Here is a 12,523-nt window from a genome sequence, read left to right as displayed (position 1 = left end):
ATCTGGAAATATACCAGTTTAAACAGTGCATTATATCATCTCTATCCCCACACTGTTTTGCTAATTTCATAAACCTCTAATCTGATAGGTGACCAAAACTGTTAGTTTTTTTTTTTCCCCAAAGAGAGTGTCTGTTGTTATTCCTCCTTTTATGAATATTATGTTCATAACTTTACACCATTTTTCTGTTGGACATTTTTTAATGATATGTGTAAGATCTTTATATGTTAAGAATATCTAACCTTTGTTATGTGTCACAGATATTTTTTTCCTAGTTTGTTGTTTTTCAGTCTTGATATGGTATATTTTGGTCCTAGAGTTTCTTTTAAAGATAAAATTTAATCATCACTCTTCATAAAATGATTAGAAAACCTTCCATAATCTCAAAACTGTAAAAAATATTATAAATACAAACCATGTTAAATATATAAACTTTAAAACAGTTTAGAGAAATGCAAATCAAAATTACAATGAGGTAACACCTCAAACCAGTCAGAATGGTCATCATTAAAAAGTCTACAAATAACAAATTCTAGAAAGGGTGCAGAGAAAAGGGAACCCTCTTACGCTGTTTGTGGAAATGTAAATTGATAGAACCACTATGGAAAACAGTACAAAGGCTCCTCAGAAAACTAAATATAAAACTACCATATGATCCAGAAATCCCACTCCTGGGCATATATCTGGAAAAAACTATAATTCAAAAATATACATGCACCCGTATGTTCATTGCAGAACTATTCACAATAGCCAAAACATGGAAACATCCTAAATTCACAATAGCCAAAACATGGAAACATCCTAAGTGTCTATTTATAGATAAATGGATTAAGAAGATGTGGCACATATGTAAAATGGACTACGACTCGGCCATAAAAAAAGAATGAAGTAATGATATTTGCAGCAACATGGATGCAACTAAATATTCTCATACCAAGTGAAGTAAGTCAGAAAGAGAAAAACAAATACCATATGATATCACTTATATGTGGAATCCTAAATACGGCACAAAATAGAAACAGGCTCACAAACACAGACAACAGACTTTTGGTTGCCAAGGTGGGGGGAGGAAGTGGGATGGACTGGGAGTTTGGGGTTAGTAGATTCAAACTATTACATTTAGAATGGATAAACAACATGATCCTAATGTATAATACAAATGCAGTCTCCTGGGATAGACCATGATGGAAAATGATATTAAAAAAATAATTTGAATATATGTATGACTGAGTCACTTTGCTGTACAGCAGAAATTGGCACATTGTAAATCAACCATATTTTAATAAAAATTTTAAAAACAATGTGAGGACTGTTAACTTTTAAATAAATTTTATGAAAACAAAAATAAAAATAATAATGTATAAATTTTAATGTATTCTCCAATACCTTTACAGTTTAAATTTCTTTACATTTAAATCTTTGATACAGCTAGGGCTTTGATTTAAATAGTGAATAAAAAATAAAAATAAAAAATTAAATTAAAAAAATTTTTTAAAAAAAGGAGTTCCCATTGTGGCTCAGTGGAAACAAATCTGACTAGGAGCCATGAGGTTGCAGGTTCGATCCCTGGCCTTGCTCAGTGGGTTAAGGATCCGGCATTGCCATGAGCTGTGGTGTAGGTCCCAGATGTGGCTCGGATCTGACGTTGCTGTGGCTCTGGCGTAGGCCAGTGACTACAACTCTGATTTGACCCCTAGCCTGGGAACCTCCATGTGCCGAGAGTGTGGCCCTAAACAGTAAATAAATAAATAATGAAATAAATAAACAGTGAATAAAGATGTAGCTTTATTAAACTTCCCCTCAAATGACAATATCCTTTTGTCCTAACTACATTTACTGAAAAACTTGTCCTTTCTTCCCAACCCAAACGTTTGATGTGCCTCTTCATCATATCTTAAAATTCACAACATACTTGGAAATAGTTTACTATTTTCAAAGAAACAGTGTTCTCTGTTACAATGATGTGTCTGCTCCTAAACAAATACCATAGCATTTAATTTTCTGATTTCTAGTACAATTTATATTTTATATTTGGAACAGCAATTTCCTTATAATTCTTCTTCAGAATCTCATCTGAATTTTTTTTTTTTTGGTATTTCATGTGGTGTAAACATTTCATTTTCCCCTCAAATAGAGTCAAAGTGATTCCCATAATGTTACTATCTAACTTATGTTCTAAGAGAGAAGGAAAGTGGCAGTGCAGTGGCACTGGGGACTGTGAATAAGTCTGCATAAGTCCATTAAATCAATTGCCTTTGTGATCATGTTTCTAGGTGGAAATAAATGTGGAGAACCATTGTTGAACAGCAACTGTCCAACAGAACTTTCTACACCAATGGGAATGCTCTATAGTTGAACATTCCATTAGGGTAATCATTAGCCACGTGTAGCTTTTGAGAACTTGAAAGGTGAGTGAGAAACTGAATTTTTACTTTTAGTTCATTGTCATCAATTTAAATAAATATATGATCAAATATTTATTGGACAGAGCACTTCTAGAGTGTAACTATTAAAAAAATCACTACCCTATTATACTGTTTCATAGGATTATTGGCTGATAATAAATTTGGCAATTTCCAGTTTAACCTGTAACAGCCACTTAAGAGATATTCAGTAACATGCAAAGATAACACAGATCTCAATGGCAACTCAAATATATATATATAAAATTTATCCCTCCTGTATTCATGGCACGCTACAGAATAAGAGACAGATTAGAAAGCCTTCAAGAAGTTTAAACTTTGGTAAAGGATATAAAATGATGGATAACAATAATAGTTTTAGAACAAACCAAGTACCATAAAAGAAGACTCAACAAATTGTCAAGGGAGTTACAAGAAGGGAGAAATCCTCTTGGCTATGGAACATGAGAGAGATTAGGGAGGGCTAAATAGAAGAGGCAGCACTTAAGCTGCTTCTTGAATATGGTTCATTCTCAACAGGCAGAGGAATAGAGATGAGAGGGGCAGGAGGAAGACATTCTGGGTTAAAAGAAGCACAATCAAAGGTACAATGGATAGATTACAAAGGTTATGTTGAACAACGGTGAGTAGTCTGGTTCAGCTAGGTCATCATGTGAGCAGAGAGGTAGTGAGAAAAGGTTGACTAGGTAGGCTCAAGCTAAATCTCCAAAGGCCTCAGATTTCTATCCAAAGAATCTGGTCTTGACTTTATAACTAGCAGAGAGAGAATGAAGACACATTAGTGTCATCTGAGCTCTGGACCTGAGAGCAATAACAGATTTGTGATATCAATAAAATCGTTTCCCAACTTAATTGTATTACGTTGGGAAAATCATCTAAATATATGGTTGGTTGGTTGGTTTCTAGCATATGTAATATGGAAGAATAACCCACCTCACAAGATTATTTTGAATATTACGCAAGATAAGAGGGAAAGCATTTAACAAAGTATAAAGCAAGTACAAATGTTAAAAATTAATAACAAAGTATAGTGATCTAGATAGTTCTCACAATGACACACACCCAAGTGAGCCAGAACAAAGCAACCTATTCAGGCATAGAAACAGACTATTACCGAAAAGACTCTAAAACACAAGTCTTAGTAATAATTTTTAAAAATTGTAATTTCAGCAGGTAAACTGATAGGTTGTCTCCTATTTGGACCCTACTTACTTCCCTGGATACTTAAAGGATAATTGAATCTCTGGGTTTATAATAACAGGTCATCCAGTTCAATCTCCCAGATCTGATGTTTGAATTTCTACCAATTGGTTGGCCATGCCAGGTACATACCTTCGGTGATGAAGAACTTCCTAGGGTTATGATGCAACCTATTTAATGTATTGGGCAACACTAATTGTCAGAAAGTCTTTCGGATTCCATAACAATCCATACCACTTAATCCACTCACTAGGTATTCAATACCTTTAAGAACTAAAAGAATTTCAGGGAGATTAGTTCTAATATTCAGAATATATTGGAGAGCATACTAAAGACAATAAGGGGAGGTTTTTTATAGCAGACCAGGTCAAGAGGGAATGAGGGAGTGAATGAGGAAGAGGGGAAGGAAGGAAAGGGGAGGAAGGAAAGGGGAGGAAGGGAGAGAAAAAAGAAAAGAATTCAGAGGACTTAACAGGGAAAGGTAGCAGTGGGAAAAGAGAAAAAGAGAAAACCTATTTCAGAGATAGAATTCAGGGCATTTAATAAAGACAGGATATCTGAGGCAGGAATGGATGAGCATACAGGAACCACAGATGATTGAGATTGGGAAAGGGGGCTCAAATTAGTATATAAGTACATTTTACATGCCAATAGACCAAGAAAAAGGAGTAAGGTAAGCCAGGTTTAACACTATAGAAGACAGTATGAAAAAAAAGAATACACACAGAGTTCCCATTGTGGCTTAGTGGTTAACGAATCCAACTAGGAACCATGAGGTTGTGGGTTCGATCCCTGGCCTTGCTCAGTGGGTTAAGGATTCAGCGTTGCCATGAGCTGTGGTGTAGGTCGCAGACACGGCTCGGATCCTGCATTGCTGTGGCTCTGGCGTAGGCCGGCGGCTACAGCTCCAATTGAACCCCTGGCCTGGGAACTTCCATATGCCACAGGAAGCGGCCCTAGAAAAAAGGCAGAAACTGAAGGAACGTAGTAAATTGACTATACTATAATAAATTTTTTAAATGTATTTTGAAAATCAGGAGAAAAGCCAAGGAATAGCTACATGAAGAGGTGAGCTTTAAACAGAAAAAGAAGGCAGTTAAAGCTGGGCTTCTTGGCACAGAGAATATGTATTTAGGTTAACTGATCAAAGATTTGGAGCAATATCTGTGGCTGGGGAAGCCAGAGAGAAACTAGCCCACGATGGACTCACTCCAGTGCCTCTGATCTCATTGGAAGCCATTTCAAAGGGAAGCAGCCCAAAGAGTCTGAGTTCATTGGTGGCTTTAGCCAAATGGACCCATGTAGTACATCTTTGCATCAGGCCTTATGTTGGCCAAGCATGTTTTACTCTGGCAAATCCCATGATACTGACAGCTCAATCAAGTCTAAACTTAATAAGGGGTTTATTTTCCAGTCCTAGCTCAGGATAATTAAAACTCACATTGCACATTCAACATTTATCTATCTTTCTCCACCAAGCTTAGCCTGATCATGGCTTCCTGGTATAAGCTCAAGAGACAAACCTCAGGGGTTAAGGGCTGTGGGCTGCTGGATACAGCTAGAAACCAGCCCTGAAAAGCCCTATTAGCCCACACCATTGAGGTTGGCGAGGTTGGGTGGTTAGCTTTACTTTTTTTTTTTTTTTTCATTTTTGGCTCCCCCATGGCATACAGAGTTCTCAGGCCAGGGATCAGATCTGAGCTGCAGTCTCAACCTAAACTGCAGCTGTGTGGCAACACTAGATCCCTAACCCACTGTGCCAGCTGGGGATCGAACACGTGTCCCAGTGCTCCCCAGATACCACCAATCCCATTGCACCACAGTGGGAAATCCTGATCTTTCTTTTATATCTTATTATGAAAGAGCTAAAATTTGGGATTTTTAAAATTTCTTCCACTTGGTCCCAGTGCATTTTTACCAAAGAGCTTACAGTAGTTTTCAAATGAAGGCAACATGTGCATTCTTCTAACAGTCCTGGCTGCCATTGGTACTTCCTCAGTTACAGAAATATTCAAGTTCAAGGGAGGAAATGTAATTCAAGTTCAAGGGAAGAAATGTATTTATTTCCTTAAGTTTCATCATACTACAACAATCATCACAGAATCCATGTAGGCCATCAAGCTGCACATGGGGATGACTTCCTTTAAGGAAGAGATGTAAACACACAATTCTGTTTCACCATAGTGTAAGATCATTTCAACCATATTTTAATTTGTTGTACTTCTCCAGCCTTTCCTCTTCTCAAATAGCAAATGTTTTGCCCAGAGCCACTTCAATGAACTATGCAAGCCAACATAATTGATAGAGTGAAGTTTGTTTCAAACAAAACTGGAATAGCCACTTCATAATTCATCTCTCTTATAAGGTTGAATATTTAAGAGTATGTCTTCTTAAAGCCAAATAAAACTCCAGTGGCTTAGTACTTGTGGAGATGTGTGGCAGATGGGTAATTTGGACTATTCCCCAGGTAGCCATGCCATCCATTCATCCTAGCAAGCAGCGTATAAATGGACTCTATCACCAATTATTGGTAAACAGGAAAATTTTACTCAATTAAAGAACCATGTTTTAGGAAATCAAGATTCAAACTCAATTTGACTTGTCAACACCACGGTTCAGAGGCACCCCTGCATTCTCTGTGCCTGATAAGTGCCTTTAGCCCCTGTAGCCAGAGCTTCCAGCAATGGGAGCCTCAGAGAAATTGAAAATGACCCCATTGATCAACCTGAGTTAAGACCATCCACATATCACTGAGGGCAGCAAAAATGGGCTTAAATTCCCAGCCCTTTTGCTCTGAAGGCCTGGCCTTGGCCTATGGGACAGAAATATAAATGACCATGGCTCACAGTCACCAGAACAGCTTTGATCACATCTTGCCCCTCCTTCCAATCAGCTGGGGCAAGAGTGGGAGAACTAAGAGCCTCTGGTGCCACAGTCTTTTACCCACATTTAAATGCTTTCTATTTAAATTATCTGCTTCAACCACAGATAATTGCAGGCTGTCTAGCCCAAGGCAGCCCCCAAACTGGAGAGCTTACATGGTGAGCAGGCAGCCCAGAGCCAGAGGCACCACAATGGGGTCCAGCCACAGCACAGTCCAGTCAGTGGTCCTATGACAGGTTGCTCTGCAGAGGAGGAGTACAAAGGATGGAGTGGGTACAGGTAGGCACTTCCCCTAAAGCCTCTGGCTCAGGTATAACTGAGAATTTCACTCACCCTAGGCCCCAGAGTAGTTGCCTAATTCCTGTTTGGGGAAGCAAGTAGCACTGAGAAAAATGTCTTCTGAGTTGCAAGACCAGGCAGCGCCTGCTACCCTGTTGGCAAAGAATCCAGTAGGGAAACAACACCACTGGCCCCCAGCCCCTCAGAGGGAGACCGTGCTGGTGTGGGAGAGTTGAGGGTGTCAGTGGGGAAATGGCCCCCAGTCCTCCATGCCTATCCTGGACACTTAACTCCTTCCCTCCCTTGGGATCCTGTAACCCAGGCATCCTTCCTGAGCAATAATACATGCCTGCTGAACCTGCAAGTCTTTGGGGACAAAGTTCTTTCCTCCTTCCCTCCCTCCTGCCTTCCTCCCTTACTTAGGGGTCTGACCCCAGCAGGACAGTGCAGCATGTTTAATAATCTACAATTTGTCTCCCCTGGCCAGGAAAATAAAGCATTCTTCTTGGAAGTCAACAGAAGGTGAGACTGAATGTACTAGTATGAGATCAATTATTTGTGAATAGATTTTTGCCCCCCCCCAAAAAAAAACCACACCAGACGGAGGTGGGCTCCAGATTAGCTTTTAGACAAGAGGTACTTTTCCAGCACTCCAGCCCAGCCACAACTTTCATGGGTGGCATGGGGGAAACCTTAAATACCTGTTTTACTGACGTCTCCTGCAAAGTCCCTGGGCCACAGAAAAGGGAAGGGGGAGGTAGTGCAGAAACTAGGAGAAAACCCTGGAACCGACCATTGTTATAACACACTTCCTTTGCCAAGTCACTTTGCTAAAGCTTGTTTCCTAACGGTCTGATAGCGACAAATCAAGCTAATTGCTCCCATTGCAGGCCCAGAGTGGCAAGTCGGGTTGCACCTCCTCTACCTCTCTGAGGTTCCTTTGCAAGGAGTCTAAAGCGCGGGTCGTTCCTCTCCCTTGAGCAATGGTTCAGAGAGGATCATTCCACCTGAGAAACCCGCGCGAGGTTCAATGGGGAGCAGAGATTTCTGTGGGAAAGGAGTCGTGGCACCCCAGACTCTTCCCGGGAGCCCCTTCGGGTTGTCGGGGCAAGCGGGCAGAGATGGCCTCGGATCGCCAGAAGCTCTACCTTATCTCGTGCTCCACCCCTCACTGCTCCACCCCCGAGCCACCTTCAGCCCGCGTCCCCTTGGTTGCTCTCCTGGCTGCGGGCAGAAACGTGGGTAGAGTCAGAAAGAAGCACCTAATAGGAAAGTGCCTTCCAGGCTACAAAGCCGGCGCTTCGGCCGCAGAGAGCGCAAAGATCCAGCAGCTCACAGGCTCACAGGCACCTGGCACCGCGGGCGCGCGCTCCTCCTGCGCGGCCAGGAGCCCCTGACCTTGGGAGCTCTAGTCCCTAAACTTTCGGGGAGAGCTGAAGCCGGGAAAGGAAACTGGCAGCATTTCCTGGCGCGGGGACCAGCGATGCGAGAGAGGCAGAGCTCCCTTTGCCACAGCCTGCCTGCCTGCTCCCTGCTGTCACCTGAGAGCCCAGTACGTTATTCCCTGGCCCTCATCAGCCAGCTAGCTGTTCGATTTTGAGAATGGGCTTTACCTGTCCGAGTCTTCTTGCAAAACAGCCGGGGACGTCCAGCAGGGCTCAAGCGTGCAGTTCCATGTCTGGGGCGATGGGCCTCGGTCCAGGACGAGATGGAGAGCTGGGTTCCAGAGAGCGCGGGCTCGAGCTTTCCGGGCGACAAAGAGGATGCCCAAAGGCGCTGGAGGAGGCGCGGGGAAGACAGTGTCTTCCAGAGCAGCGGACAGGGCAGCCCCGACTGCCTCCTCCACTCCCCGTCCTAGCAAAAAAGGATGCTGGAAAACTTCTCCCCGCCCAGGGAAGATTTCTAGAGTTCAGCAGAGCTTCTGTGTACTTTAGGGGGAACTGAACTTGGGGAGGTTAAAGGGGATTCCATTCAGCCCCTAAGTTAGAATAGCAAGTGCCTCCTCTTGGCCCTGTGGCAGACTCTCCTAAGTCTCCTGTCCTCCAGCCTCGTCCTTCTTTGAGACTTTGCTTCGGAGCAGCCTTGCTCCCGCCCGACCTCGTCTTGGACAAATGCTGTAACCGCGGGATGCAGGCGCCTCAGCCCGTGGCTCTCACACCTCTCCTGAGGCACGAACGCCCTCGAGGGCAGCAGCCCTATCGCCCTGACCTTAGCGCAGGCTGCAGGTGCGAACTCTGCCTCCCCGCCTCTCTCTAGCCTATTGCTCCAACCTTGGTGGGGAACCCTCTCCAGCCAGTGCGCAAAAGCCTATATATCTCCCCTCTCTCTGAAGAAGAAGCGATGCCTGGGAAGTGCGCTCCAGGCTCGCCTCACATCATGCCATCTCTGCTGCTGTAGCCTCCAAAATATACCTAGAGTCGGGGTAGGAGAGTAGTGGAAATCACCTACAGCTGCGTCTCCATCGCTAACAGTTTGATGCCTCCGGGCTGACTGATTACACCGGGAAGGAGGTGGAAATTAGAGAACCGCTCTGGCACGTCACGGAAAAGGGTTACTGCTGCTCCTCCTCCTCTTCCACACCCCTTTGGATTTAGGAGCGCGGGGAGGGAGAGTGGAAAAGGCTGCCAACCCGGGGCCCCTTTCCCCCACCCCCCCGCCCGCCATCCTCTGGTTTAAAAAGAAAAATACTTGCTTCTTACCTTTCCGGGAGAAGGAAAGCGTGTCCCAGCAGCGCCGTCTAGCGTCCGTACCGGAGTAGGCCGGGTACTCGGTTGGCTAGCGCTGAACTGGGCCAGTGAAGGCAGGGAAAGCCACGAAGCAAAGTTTTTCACCTATCCTGGTCCCCATTTACACCATTAAACAGGTATCTAGTTCAGCCAGGAGTTCACCTGCTTGGCTCCCCCAAAGGCCAGAACTTGATGTTATTAAAGATTCAAGCCACCTGATTATATTCATAGTAAGAGCTTCCTGGTACCAGAAAGAACTCCTCTTTTCCACCCCTCCCTGATTAGAGATCCTTAAGTCTCAGGGTTCTCCAGTCCCGCCAATCATACGGGAGAGCTGGGACCCCAGGATACGCTCGGAGATAGAACCCAGACAATGATTGTTGATGTCTCGCACCTGAGGCGCTCCTGACCACATGCGTCTCCAAGGTCACGCAGCTCTGGAGCTCCTCTCTTTAAGAGTGATAGGAGAGAGGGACTACGACTCAAGAACTGACAGAGTTTGAATTGCTGCGGATGAAGAGACCCGTTTCCACGCCAGGTATCTCCCAGAGCGTTCTGCTTGGCTCACTGGCGCCTTGCTGATTAACACACTTAACAGGATTGCTCATTTAACGGGTCAGCTGAGCTCCAGCATTTGCTGCTGCGCTAGACTCCTATTAATTTGTCTTTTCTTTAAGCTTTCTCCAGCTGTTCTCCTGAGGCCGCTCTATCGCTTTGCATTATGTACAGAGAGCGCGCGAGCTAGCGAGCGAGCCAAAGACGGAGACTGAGAGCGGGAACAAGAGGGAGCAACTGAGATACCCGAGTGCAGCGAGCAGCGCAGACCCTTCCTCCAGCTTTCTTGGCCACTTGGTCTTGAACCACCATCCCCTAGACTTTTAAGGCCCCATCTGTGCACGATCAAAGTTACTGTCCCTCTCTCTCCTCTCATGCCAAGTTTATGCACTCCTTTTATGACGTTGGCTATTTCATTAAATCCCGCAAAACCCCACCCTGGAAAATTATTTCTGCAATTGCGGTTCGGTCGGGAAGTCAAGAGAGGTCAGGTGTGGAAGAAAAGGTCTTTTGACAGGAACCAAAACTAAGCTATCTTCCCAAGTTTTTGTTGTTTATGGGTAGGGGGTGGTGCGGAGAGGGGCGCGGGGTGGGGAGAGGCTGTATTTTGGAAACAGGGGCAATGTCCTGCAGTTTCTGCTTCCGTTCTCTAACAGCTCCTCTTTTCAGATAAAAGCCCATTCTTCCAATGGGCACCAGACAGCCAGTTCTCCCTTGCTCTTTGCTGTAGAGCTCATGTAAACGTCCCTCTCTGCCTGTGTGCTTGTCCTCAGCAGTCCTCCTCACCACTTCCAACGAAACAGCCTCACCTAAACTAATGTTACTCACTCTCAACCCCAAGGGCTTCCAACAAGCCCAGGATTGTGGCCACTCAGAGGGGGAAAAACATCTCACATCTCATCCTCCTGGTTGGGAGTCTGGTGCTTCCAGTTTTTCCTTTAGAATAGAGCTTAGCCTTCATGCCCTGGGCCCTGGGCTCAAACTAGAACCTAAACTGTCACAGGGGAGGATATTTGGCCAAACCAGGAGTCTTCTCACTCATGTTGGGTGTTAAAGAGCCACTGGTCAGGATGAAGGGAGCTCATTGGGGATACCAGCGAATAATATCCCTAAGCAATTCGTCAAGTAGACAACACTTTTTTTAAATGACAAAACAGGGGACAAAAAAACACACCCTTCCTGCCCTGTTGATTCCTTTTAATCATCTTTCTATGCTGAATCCACCCAACCTCACTCTAACACCCAGTGCCATTATGTATCCAACTTCTGTGCCTCCTGCTCCATCAAAACTTGTTCTCCTATGTTATTCTTCCGGTACTCACTCTGCTGATAACAATGATTAGCATTGGTGTTCCAGTCTGATAAATGCATAACTACTCTAGCTAACCTTATTCCCCCAGGGTAACACAACCCTTCACAAGAGGGTTTAAGAATACTTTCCAGACTTGGGGATTTAAGGCATTACCCCAGGTCAGTAGATCTTCTTTGGATGGAGAAAGGACTCTTGGTGCCCATCAAAGAAGGCTGTTTTTTGGCCTATGGTACAAGTCTGGTTTAAATGAAGCAATTGCAAAAGACTTGAGGAATATAGGAATAAAGAGTCCAAATAGGAACAAAATGCCAATAAAATGGGGAAGGAACCACTGACTTCTCAAAAAGAATTTAGTGACAATTTATGGCTTTAGAGCCTTGCTCTTCAAAGTATTATTCATGGACCAGCAACATTGGAGCATCACCTGGGAGTTTGATATAAATGCACCCCCAGAAATACTGAATCAGAATCTTCACTTTAACAAGATTCTCAGGTGATCTCATATACATATTAGCAATTGAGAAGCATTTTCAAGAAAATCTTTCAACTCTGCTTAGCCCAGGGAATGAAAAAGGGCATTTATTACAATCACCTAAGGAGTTAATAATAGGTTCTGACAGCACCACTGTCAGATGATAAACACCAAAGAACAAGGCTAGAGTCATATCTGCTTAGGCCAATTAAGCCATACGTATTTCGTGACCATATCAAGTTATGGTTAGCACCGCTACCTACAGATGGCCTTTTTGCAAAACTGGTCTTAATTACATGAAGAAATAGGGGAGAGTGTGGCATAGCTTAATAAAATTCAATCACTGCTGAATAAACAAATCAGTTCCATGTTCTACCAAGGTAGGGCCAGTATCATCATCTTCCCAATAATATTAAGAACAAGACTTTAAAGAGTTTAACAAATTATGAGCACTCAATATATGCTCACCGATTAATGGTGAGAAGAGCTGATAACCATTTAGTGAAGTCAAAAGTCTTTAAGAAATTAATAATTGGGGTAAATAGTTTTGCAAATGAATAACCAAAAAATATGCTGAACTTAAACTTATCTCTTCCCAAGGTAAATTTCAAAGCTACTTGTTAGGATAATAAGGTGAGACTAGAGAGCAAATAGTTATTGAGTGTCTACTTGC

The 12,523-nt window shown here is 43.6% G+C and overlaps 1 protein-coding gene across 7 annotated transcripts in view; it reads right to left on the bottom strand.

Moving 5' to 3' along the window:
• The window catches only part of IL1RAPL2 (interleukin 1 receptor accessory protein like 2), a 1,117,802-nt gene extending 1,107,517 nt beyond the window's left edge, over window positions 1-10,285 (bottom strand). For 3 of the 7 annotated variants that reach the window (XM_085008092.1, XM_085008094.1, XM_001925154.8), the window contains exon 1: window positions 8,399-9,277. The gene's annotated coding sequence lies outside the window, so the exon portion shown is untranslated. Of the gene's footprint in view, window positions 1-8,398; window positions 9,278-9,484 lie in introns of those variants that run through there. The other 4 variants (XM_085008093.1, XM_085008091.1, XM_085008095.1 and 1 more) reach the window with 4 other exon arrangements.
• Window positions 10,286-12,523: the final 2,238 nt, after the last annotated feature.

This window comes from Sus scrofa, chromosome X (assembly GCF_054392235.1).
Source record: "Sus scrofa isolate SSC_HxYL_T2T_F1_AM1 chromosome X, Sscrofa_HxYL_maternal_Yorkshire_Landrace_v2.0, whole genome shotgun sequence".
In the NCBI taxonomy this organism is placed as follows: Eukaryota; Metazoa; Chordata; class Mammalia; order Artiodactyla; family Suidae; genus Sus; species Sus scrofa.
The sequence above is the reverse complement of the archived record's forward strand: the minus strand, read 5'-3'. Positions and strand labels throughout refer to the sequence as shown.